The sequence below is a fragment of the Fukomys damarensis genome, unplaced genomic scaffold (genome assembly GCF_012274545.1).
Source record: "Fukomys damarensis isolate Sample0158 unplaced genomic scaffold, DMR_v1.0_HiC HiC_scaffold_6, whole genome shotgun sequence".
NCBI lineage: Eukaryota > Metazoa > Chordata > Mammalia > Rodentia > Bathyergidae > Fukomys > Fukomys damarensis.
In genome coordinates, this window is record NW_022900918.1 from 15,630,758 (window position 1) to 15,651,753 (window position 20,996).

A 20,996-nucleotide genomic window follows, 5' to 3' on the forward strand; every position below is an offset into this window, starting at 1 on the left:
AAACCCTCTCAATCAGTTTATTGTCCTCCAATAGAGATACACAGAACACACAAATCACTTGGCCCCTCCTTCCCACTTTGAATGAATAGATAAAAATCCATCTGCTTTTTATCTGCATGTTTCAAGGGCCAAATTTGTGTCTTTTGTAAAAAATGACCTCCACCATACAAATTTCCTACCAAGCAGCTAGGAAAATTGACCAGCCTTTGGGTTTTAAGTTACTGATGGCTACAGTTGAGAAACTTTCAGTATAGTTTTGGCTCTGAGTGTTCATTAGGTATAGCTCACTTACACTGTGAATAACTAAGAGCGGAAGATGTAGTACAATAAATGTCTACTGGTTATCATACTTCACAGATCATTAATTACATAATTTAATAAAAGAAAAAATATAATAAGAAAACTTGGGGGGAGGTGAAGTAGTACATATGTTTGGTTTTCTATAAATAAAATACAACTGAATCTAGTCTTTCAGAAACCTAATTAAGACTCACACAGATAAATGTCTGGCTGTCTGTCTCTGCTCCCATGAGCAGCAGAGAGCCGTGGGCGCACTGGGTCTGCAGTGTGCTGTTCTGTCTGTGACTACCTCTCGCCTGCACACTCAGTATCACAGCCTGCATTGCTGTGAGAGCCAGTGCTCTGTCTGCCATAGTGAGGAAAAAAATGGACCCTTACGATAAGGAGAAGCAGAACTCAAGGAAAAAAGGAATGGAGAACCCACAGAACCACTACTGTAAAATAATAGCTGTCACTGCTGAGGAAACTGAAGACAACCCTGGGACATGGTTTCTTTCTTTAAGCAGTGCTGACTCAATGAGGGAGAAACAGAGAAGAGCTTCCAAATATTCATTTCTTTGTTTTCTGAGGCGTCTGTTCCTGCTCTGAAAAAGCAACATAAGCCCATTTGTTTTCTGTTTTTTTTTTTTAACCTCTAAATATATCTGTATATGTGAGTTTTCTTTGCATATAGAAAATTGACTTTTTTCTTGTTTGTAATTTTCAGTAATGATAGATAAAAAGAAAATGTGTCTGTATTTTTAGAAGAAAATGAAGTGATTCTCAACTTCATTAATCATGTGAATTTGAGCAAATTACTTAATTTTTGTGGTCCCTTTTTCTCATCTGTAAAATGAGAATGCTTGTATCTATCATACAGAGATGAAGTATAGGTTAAAATAAGTTAATTTAAAACTAAATTTCTTAGACTACCTAAAACATGCTTGTACTTAAGACATATTTGCACCAAAAACAGTGTAGGCCAGCTAACAATTTGAAAACGAAACAAAACATATAAACAAAAAAGACAAGGGAAGAAAAGAGCTCAATTAATCATATTCAGAGAGTGAACCCCCAAGATATAAAATCATGAACATTAAGTTAGCACTTTTAAAGCTGGGGATTAAAAGGAAAACCGCATGTTATTAATCACTGGTTTAGATAACGTGGGTGGAATTTGGTGTTTTAAAAATACTTCTCTAAGAAGAGCAGATGTTTGAAATTGGATAGATTGTCATCTGGATGCAGGGATGGAGAAGTCTGAAGCCTGAGAATCATGGTGAACAGAAGGTGACGGAACAAGCAGTGCTAGTTACCCTAGTAGTAAGAGCAGAGGTCCCCCCTGGTATGGTTCCTACAGGGTTTGGGGAGGAGAATTTGGTGCAGAGGCCATCATCTCCACGTTCTTATCCTCTGTCAGCTGGGCCTTGCTGGCATTTCAGCAGCTCGATTTTGTTGTTTCAGAGCCAAACCAAGGAAGTCACTGGCTCAGCTAACTTTGAAGATTCATGGATTTGAACTGTTCTGCAATAAAGTCACACTCGCCAGGATTTCAAGCTCATTCGGGATGAAAAATTTGGGGAACCCAGATTCCTACTGTTTTATGATAGGATCTCAATGCAAGTTCGTTCATTCCTTCATTCATTTGTCTGTTCATTAACTAGCACTTAGTGAGGATCTGCTAAGTCCCAGTCACTCAGCAAGACTCTGGGGATGAAACCGTAAACTACACAGGTATTTCCCCAATCGTCTAACATGATTATTTAAGGTGATCCCATCCAACCCTGTCAACGTCCCTCCATAGTTGACAGAGTTGCTTGGGGCCTTAGGGCTTCCTTACGGATCCATCTGCACCCAGCTGCCTTTGAACAAGGCTGCAGTACAATAAGGTCACCCAGGGTTTTTCATTAGGGTGTTGCTAAATTTAAAAACATCAGCTATACCATGACTGAATCCTGTGAAGAAGTAGCTGAGCTAGCTCCAATTGGCTTAAATTTAGATCTAAAGTCAGATGGAGGGTAGGGGAAGGGAAATAAAGGAGAAGAAAAACAAATGAGAAAATGAAAAAATGGAAATAAAGTATTTGAAAATAGGGAAGGGAGGAGGGGGTGAAGGGAGGGCAGGAGTAGGGGAAAAAATGAGAACCAAGACCTGTCAAGTAAAGGTACAAGATCCCAATGATGAATGTAGTTCAAGAGGTTATTTTTGTTTTTGTTTTTTGGTACCGGGGATCAAACTTGGGACCTTGCCCTTGTGAGGCAGGTGGCAGAACCACTGAGCTAAATCCCTGGCCCCCCAATGATGAATGTAACTGTACTGTATACCTAAAATGTACCAATAAACTCAATGAGAAAAAAAATAAAGTCAGATGGAGGAAAAAGAATTATCAAAACTAGATATTCAAGCAATAAATAGTAAAGATGAAAGAAATTAATGGATGAACTGATGAACAAATGGACCGTGAAACATAAATTTTAGACTCTTTGCCACTCTCTGATTATAATATTCCTTTCTGGCTTTACATTATTCTAGTCTGTGGAGGATAATAAATAGTAGCTAATATTATTACCTATGGTTTACTCTTAAGGATAATAGCTAATAATTAATGATGGTTGACTAAGATTTTATCACTATTTACTGATAAGTAAACTGAGGCATGTAAAGGTTAAATACATCCTCTAACACCATGTAATGGTAAAATATATGATATAACTGTAGTTAATATTCAGGAATTTGTGTCTAGAGCTGATATTCTTAACTTTGTTTTGTCTTCTTCAATTATCCTGTCTCTTTAGTTGGCCAGATATTGTTGGCAAACTCATTTTTATCTCTTGGGTTCTTGATCTGGGATACTCTCTGCCTTTTAGATTGTTCTTATGGAAAATTTCAAGCAATGAACCTAGAGAAAATAGTGGAGCAAACCTATGAATGTGCCAACCTTGAATTTTCTTTGCTTTCTCCTTATATTCTGAGAGATCATATTCAAGTTTTACAGATAAAATCCAAATTTCTAACTCCCTGATGATTTGATGATATCATTGTGGTATTCTTGACACTTTACTACATTCCAGTGGCCATGGTGCTTCTGTGATAGTTTTAACTAAATTGTCAGTCTCACAAATCCAGAGCTTTTTATCTATTTGATTCTGTGGTACCAAATTCAGACATATCAGTGTACTAACTGTAAAAGACAGCCTCTTAATTTAATGAATACTTTTTAGTGAATTAATTGGATAAAGTGAAGTACTTAAAAATTGTGACCTAGGGAAAAAGGCCAGGGATATGCTTTTAGCTTTTGTGATGAAGATAGAAGAGTTTGCAGCTTTTCTTTCTTGTGTCAGCAGAGTATCTAAAGAATTTTTCGTATCTTAAGGAGCCTTCAAGTTCGCTATAACCTGTTCCTGTAGAATTAAGATTTCTAAGGGCGGGCAGAAATTTTCAAGCAATATTTGCTAAAATGTTAACAAAGAAAGATCAGGAAAGTTTGTACTGGACTTGGGTTGGGGGGATAAAATATTGGCAGAGGCCAACATGGGTAAATGTCACAGTGGGCATGAATTTGCAAATGTGCTTCCGGAGCTTGGTGTTTCCTGAGGTTCCTTCCAAGTTTCTCTTCAGACTCCACACATTGGCTCTGGAAGTCTCACTTTCTCCGATGGACTGCATTAACCAAAATATGGAGCTGACTCTTAAATGTCTAATTCCAGCCCTACCTCTCTCTGATCTCCAGACACATTAATCCAACTGCCTATTGGAAATGGCCATTTAGATGTCTCACATTTTTTTCAAGCCTAAGGTGTCTAAAATAGAACTCATCATCTTTCCATTTGCCACTTCTTCTTCCATTTTTCCTACAACACAAATGACGTGTCCCAATTGCCTGAGCTCCAAACCTGGACTCCTCATTGTCTCTTCCTCTCCGCTAGCCATTAATCACTACGTCCTGTTGAATCAGCTTCCTAAATATATCTCCAGACAGTCTCCTCTCTCTTTCTCCTTACTCCTGCATACCAGGCCTCTGTCACCTCTAGGCTGTATTGTGGTAAAAGTTTCCTAATTATATCCCTTTTTCTCATCTCGCTTCCTTCTAATTCATCTTACTCCTTTTCACAAAAATACTTCCTCTGAAATGCAGAACTAGCTGTGTATGGCTACTTTATAACTGGTCGAAAGCCCTCGTTACATAAAGCTCAAAGTTTTGAGCGTAGCAACCACTTGACTAGATTCTTTCTGTTTTTCCCCTTGCACCCTGGATTTCAGGCACACTCACCAGTTGTTTCCAGTGCTTTGCTTTTGCTTCTAATCTTTCTAAAAGGAATCATACCTGTTTTTCCTACTGATTACTCAAGACTCTCCAGATTTGGCTCCAGTTTTCCTTCTTTGAGATGTCTCTTTTATTACTAGTATGTTTGTGATAAATGATAATTGCATTTTGGGTCTCTCATATTAGAGAAACTATGGAATATGTAACCTTCTGTGTCTGAACCACTTTCAGCACCTGCCAGACTAGAATCCAGCTAATACTCACCTGAGTTTCCACTATATGTACTAGAATGTAAAGCACACTGTTGTAGCCTGGTTTTCTTTGTTTGTTTGTTTTTATGCCTGTGCCAAAATGGCTAAAGAGAGCAGTTTAAAGGAGGAGAGGTTGATTTTTTTTTTTTTTTTTTTTTTTTTTTTTTTTTTTTACAGGGATCGAACTTAGGCCTTTGCGCTTGCAAGGCAGGCAGCGGAACCACTAAGCCAAATCCCTGGTCCAAAAGTTGATTTTGACTCATGATTTTAGACTACGGTCGGCTGGCTCCATTGTCATAGGCCTATGGTGAGGCAAAAACATCATAAAGGAGGAGTGTGGCAGAGAAAAGTTGATCACCTCATGGTGACTAGGAAGCAGAGAAAGAGAAAAATGCCAGAGAGGAAGGGGCTGGGGACAAGACATAGTCTTCAAAGGCACACCTTCAATGACCTACTTTCTCCAACCAGGCCCTACCTCTTAAAAGCCCACTTAGTTAACAAATCCATCAATGATTCATTCACTTGATGAAATTACAATCTTCGTAATCCATTCACTTCTCCAAAGTTCATCAACTGGTAACCAAGCCTTTAATGTAATGAGTCTTTTGAAGGATATTTTGGATCCTCACAATAACAAATGTGGCTTTTTATTTTGCTTACATTTAAATTCATTTGTATCTCTTTATGAACAGTTGTTTTATTTTGTTTGTGTTTCCTTAACAGCTAGTACCAGTTTTAGTTATATAGTTAGTATTCTAAATATATTTTGGCCACTTATTTGATTAATGACTGAATGAATAAATAAATGTCCTCCTGAAGAAATTTTTGATTATAGCTATGTTTTTATATTTTATTTTATTTTCATTATCATGTCTTCCTCTGTCTTTATTGCTAAATGCTATTAATGAATTAACACACACACATAATATATATATATATATATATATGTAATTGCCTTGCTTTATATTGTATCTTTTCCAAGCTCAAAGATTCATTTTCTATAATTTATTACATTGTTCACACCTCATAATGTTATAATTTAAACTAAATTCTGTAACTTTTTAAGGAACAATTCAAAATTTGCTTCCATCATCTTTAAAATATCTCCTTTCACTTAGTATGCAGTTGATAATTGCCTCTTTCTAGTTATAATAAAAATATGGACACAGTCAATCTTTTGTTAATTCTTTTTATTACTATGTGTTTTTATTAATATATATTTGCAGTGCATAATAAATACCATTATTGTGGAGAGTTTGTACAAGCTTAATTCTTATCGAAGAACACATCTTAACACATCTGAATAATTTTTTGTCTCCTTCTTTTCCCATCCCTCTCTATTCTCTCCAACTCTTGAATCTGTTCACTTCTAATTTGATGATTTGATTTGGGTCCTTGAATGCTTTTACTAGAAACTTACTCATGTGGGGTATAGATCTTGTAGATTAGACTGCTTCAAGGTGGAATCTTCTTATCCTTACTCTGGAGATTTCATTCATAATGTATGAAGGACTTAGCCTTTTCCAACATGTGCTAGGTAGAAATACAAAGGAGAATCATTGGAGCTGCTTACCTGAAAGTAGTACTACTGAGGAAGCTGTCGCTTAATGAGGAGAAATGTATAAAGTGAGAACAGAGACTTACTTCTAGTAAGTGGATTAAAGAAAGCTGTTTGGAAGAAGGAGCTTTGAAACTGGGATTTGAGAATTGAGGAAGATTTCAGGAGATGAAGACTGGAGTGGACATTGCATACGGATGGGATGAGGTGTAAAAATGTGTGTGAAGAATAGGGGTCCAGAATACACAGTGGGCTGGGTGACACTTCTAGAAGATGTTGAAAATTGGAGTGGTGGCAATGTTAGGGAAGTCCTGAATACCTTGCCAGCAGTGAGGCTCACAGGAGGTTGTCGAACAAAGCACTGAACCTTCTTTACTTCTACTATTATCTGCCCACAGCCAGGATATCATGTTCCCCTTATCTTTCTATGCTCTGCATTTGCAAAGAAATTGCAGTGATACCACTTCTGTTTGGAGAGCTTCATCTCTAACCACTTTGAAATGATGATTTATTTTTCACCTTGCTGAAGCTTTTGGCACAGTGTTTTGTTACTTGAACTTCAGCCACAGTTTTTGTTGTTCCTATGGGGGCGCTGTTATTAGAAATTAACTGATACAGAGTACAGAATGTTCTGTATGTATACAAACTGTAATAAAGAACTCTTAACATCTTCTAGTTCTTTATCTGTCATTTGATTTAAATATTATAATCTCAACAAAATATCTAATTATGTCACATCAATGATGCACACCAAGAAATAGCCTCTTGAGAATATCATATTACTTTTTCTAAATTAAAAGATTCAGATTTCATTAATTCTTTTGGGGTTGAAGTACATGTCCTGTAAAATTTTATATATGTATATTTTTCCTTCGAGTTTATGCCTGTTTAATTTCCCTTAAGGTAAATGTGGTTATTTTGGGTTTTTTTTAAAAAAGCTTTATACTGATATGACAAATGTCGTAGGTTCATTTTGTCTAAAATGATAGATTTTAGTGTATTCACTGAGTTGTACAAACATCACCACAATATAATTTTAGAACATTTATCTTAAAAAGAAAACCATACCTGATCACAGTTATTCCCTCTATTCCTAGCCCTATGCAATCACCACTCATTTACTCAGTCTTCTGTTTGCCCCTTTTGGATTGCTTGTATAAATGGAATCACATTTATGTGTTCTATTGTGTCTGTGCTTTGCTTAGAATACTATTTCTGGGGTTTATGTTAGTCAGCTTTCTCATCACTGACACAATACCTGACACCCACAGTTTAAACAAGGAGAGGATCACTCATGGCTTAGGGGATTTCGGTCCATGATCAGTCAGCTACACAGCAAGAAAATCATGGCGGTAGAGCAGTGATACTTAGTTATGGCGGCCAGGAAGCAGAGCAAGGGAAGAATGCCAGTCAGGAAGAGCAAGTGACCAGACATAGATTTTAAGGCCACGCCTCCAGCACCTACCCAGGTACGTGTGCTCCACTTTTACTTCCTAGGAGGATTCTAATGCCAATCAAGTTGGCTCATCACCCTAACTGCCACATCCCACCCTTTGTCAGCAAACACATCTTCTTTCCAAGTCAAAGATTCTTTGAGACTCAAGGTAAACTCTTTGATGCAAAGCTCATTAAAAAGAAGAAATTACGGAATCCCCAAATAGTATGGCCTGGGTTAAACATTCCCACTCCAAAAGGGAAGGAGATGAGCATAACACAGAATTGGGCCAAAGCATGACTGAAGCCCAGCAGAGCAAACATTAAGTTCTGTATCTCATATTCAGCATCCAGGGCACATGGTAGAAAAATAGAGTTCCAGAGGGCTTCAGGAGCCCCATCCTTATGGCCTTGCTGGTTGAAGCTAATATGGCCTTTTCTTGGGCTAGATCTGCTCTCTATCTGTAGCTTTCCTTAGGAGTCATTACAGGTTCTTGGCTTCCCAATGTCCTATGATCTCTACTGCACCCTTGGTTTCATTCTCAAAGCTTCACACACTGCCCTCTCGGGCTCTTGTGTGGCCTTCCAGACTTTCCTTTGAGCTCTGGGTTAAAGCCTTCCTGACTCCATAATTCTTTCACTCAGCATGCTGATAAAACCAGCACTATGCCAAAGCCTGCTGTCGGTAGGGGCAATAGCAAGTCCCTTAGACCATGGCTACAGCTGCCACTGAGTATTGGGTAACTAAGTATAGTAAAATGAGTCCAAATGAACCCATTCCCTAGGTATAGTTTCTCAAGCAGTGGTTCCGGGGACTCGCTTCTCAAATGAAAGGTTCACACTTCTGGCCCCTGAGCCTGTAAAAGTTGGGGATCTTGTTCATTTCTAAGTTCCCTTAAGGCATCTTTCTTCTTATCTCTGTAAAAAATACTTAGCTTCATTTTTAGTGATGGTAATCTTTTCAGTATTCACTTATTTTGGCCTCAACTTTACATGTGATTCTTTCTGGACAAAAATTTAAATATTTCACATTTTTCTGCTTGCCTCTTTTCCCTGATTCTCACTATAAATCTGGTTAAAGCAGCTAGAATTACCTATACCACACTCTGAATGTTGAACTGACTTGAAATCTCCTCAACCAGAGCAATTAGTCCACTGCTGTTATGGTTTATATCTAGATGCCCCCATGAAGCCTCATGTAATCATAGGTGGGACCTCTGGAAAGTGGTTGGATTGTGGGCAGAAGTATAGCTTACTTGCTGTTAGGAGGTGGGGTCTGGTCAGAAGAGGTTGGTCACAGGGACTGAGAATTCAAGTTCTGCCTCCCTTCCTGGCTACCACAACATGAGCGGTTTTTCCACCAGACCTTTCCATCATGCTGCGTCTGCCTAGAACCAGCCAAATATTCAAGGACTTAAACTTGTAAAATGTGAGCCAAAATAAATCTCTCCTTTGTTAAGTTGTCAGTGTCCTGACAACCAGAAAGAGACAAAGACAACCACCCTTAATCTTAGTCTTCTACAAAGTCTCATATCATGAGTAAAATTTAGACCAATTTTCTGCCTTAGTGGAATGTACATCATCTCTAGTCCAATTGCCTATGAAGTTCTTTTTGTCAACTAAAACCCCCTGAACCTGACCTATATTGTCTGCATTCCTGTAAGTACTGTGGCCTGCTGAGCTCAGGCTAGAATTTCTCATCAAGCTCAGCTTGCATTATTCTAGGCCTTCTCTGCACTGTATCTCCAAATCTTTCTAAATTCGCCCTGCAAACTAGTTCCAAAGGCTTCTGAACCCCATAAAGATGTATGATTATAGCAAGAACTCTACTTTGGGAACAAATTTTCTGTATTAATTAGCTTCCTTGTCACTGAGGCACTTTTCTTGACACCCACAACTTTAAGGAGGAAAGGATTAATTTAGGTTATAGTTTCAGGGAATTCAGTCCATGATCAGTAAGTGCCAAGGTAGGAATGTCACAGAAGAAGTGCATGGTAGAACAAGGATGCTTAGTTCCTAGTGAGCTAGAATGAAGGAAAAGTGCCAGAGAGAAAGGAGCGAGGGACCAGGCACAGACCCTGAAGCCGATCCTCTGCAATCAATCCAGAAGTGTGGTTCACCAAGTAGCACCTGGAAGATCCCAAATTCAGTCAAGTTGATACTCCACCCTAGCCTCCACAAGGTTTATCCAGGTTGTAGCACCAATACTTTTTTTCTTTTTTTATTGCTGTTTGTATTGTATTCTATGAATATAGAACTTTTTGTTTATCTTATTGCCAGCTTTTATACATTTGGATTATTTTTATGTTTTGGTTATTTTGAATAATATTGCTATGGACATTCATATACAAGTTTTAAAGGACCTCAATTATGAGATGGTTGGGTCCACTTTCCCTGAAGAGTCAATTGTTCTGCAGATTTTCTAAAACCACAGGAATGGATTCAGAGTTAGGTTTTGGGGTTCATTATTCTCATAAACTTCTCACTTTTTTTCTCTATCCAGTGCTTACCTTAGAAGTAAGTGCTAAGAAATCTCTGAGAGAATTAGAGTATATCATCTAATCAGCTCTGTATAGAGTCTAAGGTACCATGTACCAAATATTTAAAAATTATACGTATATATATATGTGTGTATATGTGTATATATATATATATACCTGTATTAACTATTCAGATGTGCTCTCTTTGACTTTGTCAAGATCCTCAGAATTCAAAATATTAGAACTAAGATATGAAAAAGTTTAAACCAGGAGCCAGAAGAGGTGGGTACTAATCCTAAATCTACATTTCCTTGTTTTGGGACTTTGACCAAACTATTTCATCTTATTGTAATATTTTTTTCTCATTGAGTGTATTGGTACATTTTAGATATACAGTACAGTTATACTCATCATTGGGATCTTGTACTTTTACATGATAGGTCTTGGTTCTCATTTTTTTCCCCTTACCCCTGCTCTCCCTTCATCCCCTCCTCCCTTCCCTATTTACAAATACTTCATTTCCATTTTTCCACTTTCTCATATTTTTCTCTTTTCTATATTTCATCTTGCTGTAATAAAACTTTTTCATCTAGAAGATGAGGCTTTGGACACCTAATGCATCCCCTTTAGAACAGAGGTTCTCATTTGGGATGATTTCTCTCAGCTTTCTGTCTTCTCTCCACCCTGACATTCCCACTATCCCTCAACATTTGCAATATCTGTAAAGTTTTGGTTGATGTGCAGGCTGGAGATGATACTAAAAATCCTACAATTCACAGACTGGTCCCAGATAACAATGAATTGTCTGACACCAGAGGTCAGTGGTGTTGAGCTCTAAATGTCTTGTTTCAGGGCATAATTTTTATTGGTTTGTTGTTTTTGTTTTTGTTTTTTTTCCTCATTGAGTTTATTGGTACATTTTAGGTATACAGTATAGTTACATTCATCATTGGGATCTTGTACCTTTACATGACAGGTCTTGGTTCTCATTTTTTCCCCTTGTCCCTGCCCTTTCTTCACCCCCCACTTTACAAACATTCATTTCCATTTTTTTCATTTTTTAACATTTTCCCCTTATTAGCTTTCCGCTACCCTTCCTATTTTCCTTACACCATTAACCCCTTTCTTCCTACTTCACATTGTCCATTTTTATTAGTATTTTGTAAGAAAATACTCATGCCTTATTTAATCCAAATATTTTCTTCCAAAAGAAAAAAACTCTGCCCCACAGTGTCACTTCCTTTATCTATCATAATTCATAATGATTTTTTAAACTTTTGTAATCCCCATGGCTTTTATTATTACATTATTAATAAATGTAACACAATAAAAATATAACCATAGAGGGCTGAGGATTTAGTTCAGTGGTTCCGCCACCTGCCTCTCAAGTGCAATGCCCTGAGTTCAATCCCCAGTACCAAAATAAATAAATAAAAATTAAAAATATGTAAAACCATAGATAATTAATCTTTTAAAGTAAGCATATATTTATGTTAATCAGTTAATTAAGATAATTTATAAAGTTTTCATTTCTATCATCAAAAGTAATTGTTGGGAATTTTAAACATTTTTATTCCAGGTGATCTCTTTTTTAAAAGAATGAGCAAATTTTATTTTGTATATCTGAGGTTTGCAACAAGATATTATAGGATCCATATAGATAATAAAATGATTATTATAATGAAGTACTTAACATGTTTATCATCTCATATAAGTATTTTTGTGTGTGATAAGACAGCGTAAATCTACTTTTTCACAAAAATCCCTAATCAGTACAATATTTTCAGTAGTAGCTCTCATGCTATACATTAGATCTGTAGACTTGTTTTTCCTACTTATACTGTGCATTATTTTGCATTCTTTGATCTACCTCCCTCAACTCTTCTGTCACTTCATAGAAATCACTGTTTTATTCTCTATCTCTGTGGTTTTGAGATCTTTTTAATAATTCTACGTATAAATAAGATTGTGCAAAATTTTTCTTTCTGTGCCTGGATTATTTTACTTAGTATAATATTCCAGGTCTATCTATATTGTGGGAAATGAAAGGATTGCCTTCTTTTTAAAGGCTGAATAATACTCGATTTTATATATGCTCTGCTCTTTATCTGTTTACCCACTGATGAATATTAAGGTTGTCTCTGTGTGCTGGCTATTTTGAATAATGCTGCATTGAATAATGGATTGCAGGTATATATATTTCTCAAATGCTAGTTTTCATCTTCTTTGGGTATATATGCAGAACAGTGATTACTGGATCATGTGGTAGATCTATTTTAAGTTTCTATAGGAACCTCCATACTGTTTTCCATATTGGCTGTACATTTTGGCTGGTCTTCTTGGGATCTCTTCAGCCCAAGTTACTCTCAACTAACAGTAATGTGAGGACCAAAGGCTTTGCTAATTTACATGTCTGGGTCATTTGAGGATCTTTCCTAGTCTGAGTACATTTCAAGCTTTTCTGAGAGCATAACTTTGCAAGAAATGTCTCAGATGGTTTTGCTCAGGGGAACAGAAACCATCCTTGCTGAGTTAGGGATAGGTCAGCCAACGAAACAAAGGCAAAGCCTGGGTGGAGAATTTTTATCAGGGTTACCACATGACAGAAAGCATTTATTTTTTTAAAATATACCTCCTCGCTGTATAGCAGACTGTTTTAACATCTCCATATTTCTCCACCAAATCCTATACATAACTAATTAATATCTCTGCCAAAATATAAGCCTGCATAACAAACACATCTAGAGCCTGTCACTGAAGTCACTTGTGAAAACATTAAGCAGCACCAGGTGCAGGACTGACCCCTTGAGGACCACTACTCAATATGCCCCAAGGCTGACATTTAACCATTGATGACTTCTGAGTAGAGCCCTCTGACCAATATCACATTAATCGATAGTGTTCTTCCATCCCCACATCTCCAGAATTACTTCCTCTCTTTAGAGCTGACCCCATTTATTCTCATTAGTTGTTTGACTCAGATACGATAGCTAAAACTTAAAAGCAGCTATAGATGACTTATGAAAAATATGGTACATACCTATATATGGCAACATAAATGACTTATAAAGAGTGTAGGCTCAATTAAATAGTAGGTATCACTTGACTAGCCAACATAAAAATATCATGACTTCTTAGTTTTCATTGTACCTTAATAGGTTGCATAAAGAGTACCTATTCTTCTTTTGAGGAATTTTCTTTCCTAATTGTCTTCACAGGGCCTTAATTGGAACATATGGACTGTGTATGACAAGGCATAGGGGTTGATTTGTTCAATTAACATTGGATTATACATGATATTTTCTCTGTGGAATAGCCACTACTTAATTTTATAATTTTACCAAATAAATCTAACAAATAACTTTTTATGCTACTCATTTATTGAACTGTAGTTAGATAAGATCAATGAGATTTTTAGGAATCATACAGATGTTCTTATTAACATGTTTTTTAAAAAACAGCTTTAAGTTTACAGAAAATTTGAGCAGAAAGTCCGGAGAGATATTCATATATCCCTGCTCCCCTCTCCTTTTGCATTGGTGTGGTACATTTGTTACAAGTGATAGACTAATTTTGATGTACTGTTATTAATTAAAATGCACAGTTTACCTTGGGGCTCACTTTTCCTGTTATACAGTACAATGGATTTTCAAATACACTATGTTATATATACAACAGTATAGGATCTGACAGAGTAGTTCCACTGCCTTCAAAATCCCTCACATCCCTCCCACATTTCCCATGCTGGCAACTACTGTTTCCATACTTTGGCCTTTTCCAGAGTGACTTGTAGCTGGAATTATAGAATATGCAGCCTTTTCAGACAAGCTTCTCACACCTAGCAATATGCATTCCTTTTTATGATTCATTAGGATTTCTTATCTTTTTGTAACTTGATAGCTCATTTATTTTTATTGTAGAATAGTATTCCGTCTATCATGCAGCTTGTTGATTTAGTCAATTATTTAAGGATATCTTAGTTGCCTCCAACTTTTGCCAATTATGAATAGGGCTGCTATAAAAGTACTTTTGCACATTTTTTAGTTTTCAACTGAGGAGCAAATAGGGGTACAATTGGCAGATTAAGTGGTATTTGTCTAGCTCTGTAAGAAGCTGCCAAATTATTTTTCAAGAAGACTATCACTTTGTGTTCCAATTCGTAGTGTGTAAAAATTCTTGATGCTCTACATCTCCATTGGCATTTGTTGGTTTGGATTTTAGCTATTCTAACTGATATGTGGATATATCTCATTATTGTTTTAGTTTGCCATTCCATAATGACATGATGTTAAACACTTTTTTCCCGCTTATTTTGTCATCCGCATATCTTCTTCTTTGTTGGCATATCTGTTCAGATTTTTTATGCAGTTTATAATTGAGTTATTTGTCTTATTAAGAGTTTATTGTGTAAAATTTGGATGCAAAGCTTTCCACAGATATGTTTTTAAAAATACTTTCTCCCACTCTGTGACTTTTCATTCTCTTAACATTGTGTTTTGCAGAAACATTTTTAATTTTAATTGAGTTCAACTTAATAGTATTTTCTTTCATGAATCATGCTTTCGGTGTTATATCTAAAACTTCTTTGCCAAATCCCCTTACATTTTTTTCCTACATTCTTCCCTAGAAGTGTTATACATTTGCATTTCATACTTAGAACTAAGCTCCTTGTGGGGTAATTTTCTGTTAAAAATGTAAGTTCAGCGTATGAAAATGATCCTTTTGCTCCTTCTCCTGTTTGCATTCTTCTTGCAGGTAGATGTCCAGTTGTTCCAGTTCCTTTGTCAAAGTTCAATATACAGATATCAGTTTCTGGGCTCTCTTTTCTGTTCCATTGATCGATTGGTTTACTCTTTCACCAATGCTATACCGTCTCAATTACCATAGCTTTATAGTAAGTCTTCAAGTTGGGTAGTGTCAGTCCTCCAACCTCGTTCTCCTTGTTTTGATGCACCCGAGTCTTTGTCTTTCCATATAAACTGCAGTACAAGTTTATTGATATTCACAATGTGACTTGCTGGGAATTCAATTAGGATTATGTTTAATCTATATATCAAGATGAAAATAACTGACATCTTAACAGTATTGAGTCTTTCTGTCTATGAACATTGAACATTTTTCCATTTATTAGATCTTCTTGGTTTTGTTCATAAGTTTCATAATATAAATCCTGCACATGTTCTTTAAACTTATATGGGCATATATTATTTTGGGGTGCTAATGTAAATAATGTTGTGTATATTAATAATGTTGTGAATTCAAAATCCAATTGTATATAGCTAACATATAGGAAAGCAATTGAATTTATTTTTTCCTTTCCTACTTTATTTTTTTTAAAATTTAAGATAACTTTATTGGTACATTTAATGTACACAATATAATGACATTCACTGTTGGAAATTTGTACCTTTACATAATCAATCCTGGTTCTTGTTTTTCCCTATTCCCCTGCCATCCCTTCAACCCCTCCCTCCCTATCTACAAATACTTTGTTTCCATTATTTTTCATTATTTAATGTACAATATAATGACATTCACTGTTGGAAATTTGTACCTTTACATAATCAATCCTGGTTCTTGTTTTTCCCTATTCCCCTGCCATCCCTTCAACCCCTCCCTCCCTATCTACAAATACTTTGTTTCCATTATTTTTCATTTTCTCATATTAATTCCATTCCATTCTTTCCTTTCCCCTCCCCCTCCCATTTCTTTTACAACCTTGATGCAATCACTACTGGTTCTAGGAATTTTTATTTCAGATTTTTTACAAGAATAATCATGAAATCATTAAACAAAGACAGTCTCACTTCTTCATTTTCGATCTGTTTTATCTTTCATTTCTTTTATTATTTTGGGGGGGAATTCTTTTTTGTAAGCATTTTTTTTATCAAGTAGAGAAAATTTCTCTTATTTCTAGCTTACTGAGGTTTTTTAAATGCTTGGATCAGTGTTGGATTTGGTCAAAAGATATCCCTTGACATGTCCATATGATTTTTCTTTCTTTTCCTATTGATGAGATGTATTACCGTAATTGATTTTCAAATGTTGAATCAGCTTTGCACACTTGAAATAAATTTCCCTTGGTCATGGTTTATACTCCTTTAAATACTTTTTCTTGAGCAATTTCACACCAGTTTGTGACAAATATTGCTCATGCCTTTTCTTTCTTGTAATGTTTTTATTAAATAATTTTCTATTCAAATTCTGTCACTATAACATCTGAATGGACTCTCAATTACTGATATAGTTATTATGGAACTATTTCTGTCTCCCAATTCATAAGGCATCCAGGTTAAATTAGATTCACAAAACTAGTTCTCAAAAGTTTGTTTTTATTTTAGACATAAACATGTTGAAGGTCGTGCTTTTGACACAGACTATCATATTTATTAGATGCATTGAGAAGAAAGAGGCTGTGGACAGAAACTTGTAATACATAGCTCAGTACCAAGATTAGGAGATTGTAATAGATACTACTTTTACTCATCTATAATTGGTGTTTGAAAAGTTACTTAAGTAAAGATGAAGATAAGAGATATAGAATTTACAGATGCAGCTTGATTAAGAGGATTAAAAATGTTTGCTAGGGCATCACTGAGACCTACATTGTTATAAGACTACTTGATTTGTCTTGAGGTATGATATGTAAATTTTTGCCTTTGCAAATGATATACCAAGGCATTAGGGAAACTCAAGTTGTTCAGACAAATTTGAAGTTACTCAAGCAAATGACTCATCTTTGATTCATTTTGCTATGTACAGCCATGATGTAACCATTATTTCTCAAGGGCAATGTTAATATCATTTAGTAAGTATATGATAAGAGCTTAGTATGGTGATCCCCAAATCCAAGATTGTCCAATTTTCAGGCCTAGAATATACATACATAGTCCAAAAATTGGTCACCCTGAGTGACCTTGTTAGCCTATAATAACAATGATAAGATTTATAGTGCACCACAGTGTACCAGGTGCTGTTCTAATGTATTACAAGAATTAACTCTCTGAGTTAATTATTATACTAACTCTCTGAGTATGATACTATTTTTATCCTCTATTTTATATAGGAGGAACATGAGGCATAGAGAAGTTATATAATGTATACAAGGTCACGCAGATGGTAGTTAATAGAACCAAGATTTAAATTCAGTTAACATGAAATTAGAATTTTCTCTTAGGCACTGTGCTATTGTGACTTCCAATTAAAGAAGTTCTCTGTTTAATGTACTAATCTAATAAGTTCTCTGTTTAATCTCCTGGCATCTGGTAAATATTTTAGAAAAATATAAAGAGAAAAGTTTATTTATATCCTTTTAAAATTGTCTTAATATATTGCTATTAATTTAATTTAATGATTTAAAATTTCTGAAGGGGATTTATTAAATGACCTAACAGGGAAATCTGGAAACACCTCTGATTTCAGGTCCTGTTGGAGCCAGGCATGCAAATCATGGGCTTAGGATGATGTCTGCCTGCATCTCTCACATACATTTTCTGCATAGAATGGCCAAATGGTCTCCTGTGGTCACATCCTTACAGTTTAACAACTCCAATGCAACAGGTACTTAGGTTCTATTAAATGAACCATATTATTTTTTTTATCAGAGCCCAATAATCAGCTTTATGATTTTACTCAGACCTGTTTAACTTACAAATCCTCTGGATGGGCATCAACTCTAATACAGCTTAGAATTTGGGCCTTTTTCATGTTTACGTTTAGCTGGGATTGTAAATTACCTTACTAACTTTATCCACACTTTCCATTATTTTATGTTTGATGTGGAATTAAAATACCTAGTGATGCTCATCCTGATTTAGTGCCCATAATACACTGTCCTTCAATGTGAGAGATAAAAGAGGAAAGAAAACTCTTCACTGTGCTAAAAAAGTAATAAATGTATGTGGATTCAATAAGGGCCAATGGACTTATTATCTTCAGACAAGTTTTTCTTCTTTACAGCTGTGGCATGCAGCTCCACTCCCAACCCCTTTCTGACATAAAAGTGGCCAGCCCTCCATGTACCAGGATATCCTACTGTGCAAAGCTCTAGGGCACCTGTCTAGGCTTCAAGAGTATACATGGGACACAAGCCATCTAGGTTTCCCAAATTTTCTCTGGTATATGAGTATGTTAGGAAGAACCAAAGAGGTATCTCTATGGAGTAGTTAAATGGCTTGTGCTAACATTCCATAATTAGGCTCAGGATCTTCCTCTACCCTATAATTATCTTCTCATTCATCTGGATGGAAACTGTCCACACCTCAGTAGGGCTATAGGTGGACAACACATTTACACAGGAACAGTACTTTTTACAGTGTGCTTACCCAGATACTTTCCTGAAGTCTATACACATTTTCTTAGATGAGACCTTACTTAGGGAATTGAAGCTTTAAATGAGTGAAGGCCCTCTTGACTGGTCCCTCTCCCGTCCCACAGTCTCTCCTAGTTGTCCCTCCTTCTTCTGGCTCCTCTCTTACCAAATCTCCTCAGTGCTTCCGCTCTTCCACAAGGCTTGGTGACCCCTAGTGCAGACTCCTAAGATATTACCAAGATGAAAACATGTTGACTATCTTTGAGAATTTTTTTTAGAAAGCATACATACTCATTAGAAGAGAGGTTTTCTATCTGTTTTGAGGAGTTGCTCTCTTGTTAAAAGAGAATCAAATGGATTCAGAATAAGTAAAAGTAAAAACAACTGGATTTTTGTGCTAAGCACAGGGGTAGAATTTTTCACCCCTTTCCTCTATTCTGCTACATAATGATCCAATCCGAGTGCCTGAGGAGGTTACCAGTGTCTCATCTGCTCCCCTTTGCAGGACTAAGAAAAGTGCAAATGTTTCTGTCTTCCTTCTAGGTTATTCTTGCCTTACGTCTGTGCACTAGAAGCCTCTGCAAAGACGGGGATGCTCCTTATCTGTGGTTATGAAACACAAGACACATAGCTAGGGTCACTATTGCATGGAATCTGTTATTTTCTTCAGTCTAACAAATTTAAACTTACATCTAAGTAGGTACATGTGGCTAGTGGCTATCATATTGGGAAACACAAGCTTAGATGTTCTGGAAAGTAACAATAATATTTATCAAGCATCCAAGCAAGTTAACACATTTAAAATTTTAAGAACTATATTACATGGCAAAATGGCCAGCAAAGAATTCTTATATGAGCATTTATCATAATGCCTGCATTCCACATAAAGTCAAAAGAGTCAAATAAATTGCAGCTCATGATCATTAAATTTTTGGCTCAAAATAAAATGTAAATATATGGGTTAATGCTTATGTTAATAACTAAATATAGAGGGATATAAACTTTGTAGAGTTATTGCAAATTTTAAAATATATATTATTAAAATAATTAAAAACTAATGACCAAAATATTAATAGATTTATTTTTAATATTGAATATTCAGTTATGTTAGCTTCTTGTAATATTTTTCTTGTCACTTAATACTTTTATACAATGATCAAGGATTACTTTTTTTTTTTTTGGTACCATGGATTGAACTCAGGACCTTGTGCTTGCCAGGTAGGCGGCAGAACCACTGAGCTAAATCCCCAGCCCAAGAATTACTTTTGAAATGAGAATATCCCTAATAAATACATAGTCATAAATATTATAGAAGTCATGAAAATGAAATTGAGAATTTACATTGGATGTGGACAGTGCAGATTAAGACAGTGTCATGTCAGAAGTTGGTCAAAAGAGATCAGAGACCCAGTGGGCAGTAGAGAAGACATCACTTTTCTCCTGCCCCATTCAGAAGGTAGCGCTCTGAAGTGGAGTCACAACCATGTCCTAGTAACTGAAAAAGCAATTAAGCACTGTAATGGTCATTACAATAAGAAAACTGAGACTTAGAGAGATTTGTCCTGCAAAGCCAAAGTATCTGGTGCTACATCATGGTGATTTCGTGACTTTCAGCCATGCTCCACGGTTTCCTAAGAAAGGTCAGGTGAATGATGTCTTGCCGCCTCCCCTCTAGCTAGAGGAGACCCGTGCAAGCAAGCAGGGAAGAAGCACATAGCACTGTGCCCACCTGCATATTTCATCTCCTTGTCAGTGGAGCAGAACTGCTAGTGTTGCTAATGAGTTTGGACTGAGGCCGGACTGGATTCAAATCTCTGCGCTCCACCTTCTAGACTGTGCGTGACTGTGGACACACTGTTTAGCTCCTCCAGCCTCAGCTTTCTTATTCATCTAATGAGATAAATGATATTATTATCTATTCTAAATCAAATTGTTAATCATAGCATATACCCTGCGAATAGGGCAATCAGGAAGGTAACAATACCTGGCACACAATCACCTTTTTGCACTATTAATGTAGTTAGTGATGTTGGTTTTGCCACAGTAGTATTGAAAATTTTTCCTATAAAGTAAGGTAAGAAGTTCTATGATCAAAATGGGAACTGACTGCTGTGTAAACTGGGTGAAGTGACATCCTGCCTTAGGTAGTTAATTGTAAAAGGTGAGAGAGAGAAGGTCAATTTTTATAGAATAATAAACTACTAGTTTTCCATATTTTATCAAATCTTCTCTTCATTGTATTATCCTGCCCTCTACCTCAGGACCCTGTAAGAATGCAATATAAACAGATTCTCTTCAGATACTATTTAAAAAGAGTGATAAAACAGCCTTCTTCTAGTATGCTGTGTGGGAAGATACCCCTCATCAGTGCTACCTGAAAGAGATTCTGCTGTTAGTACATTTGAGACAAAAGTAATGA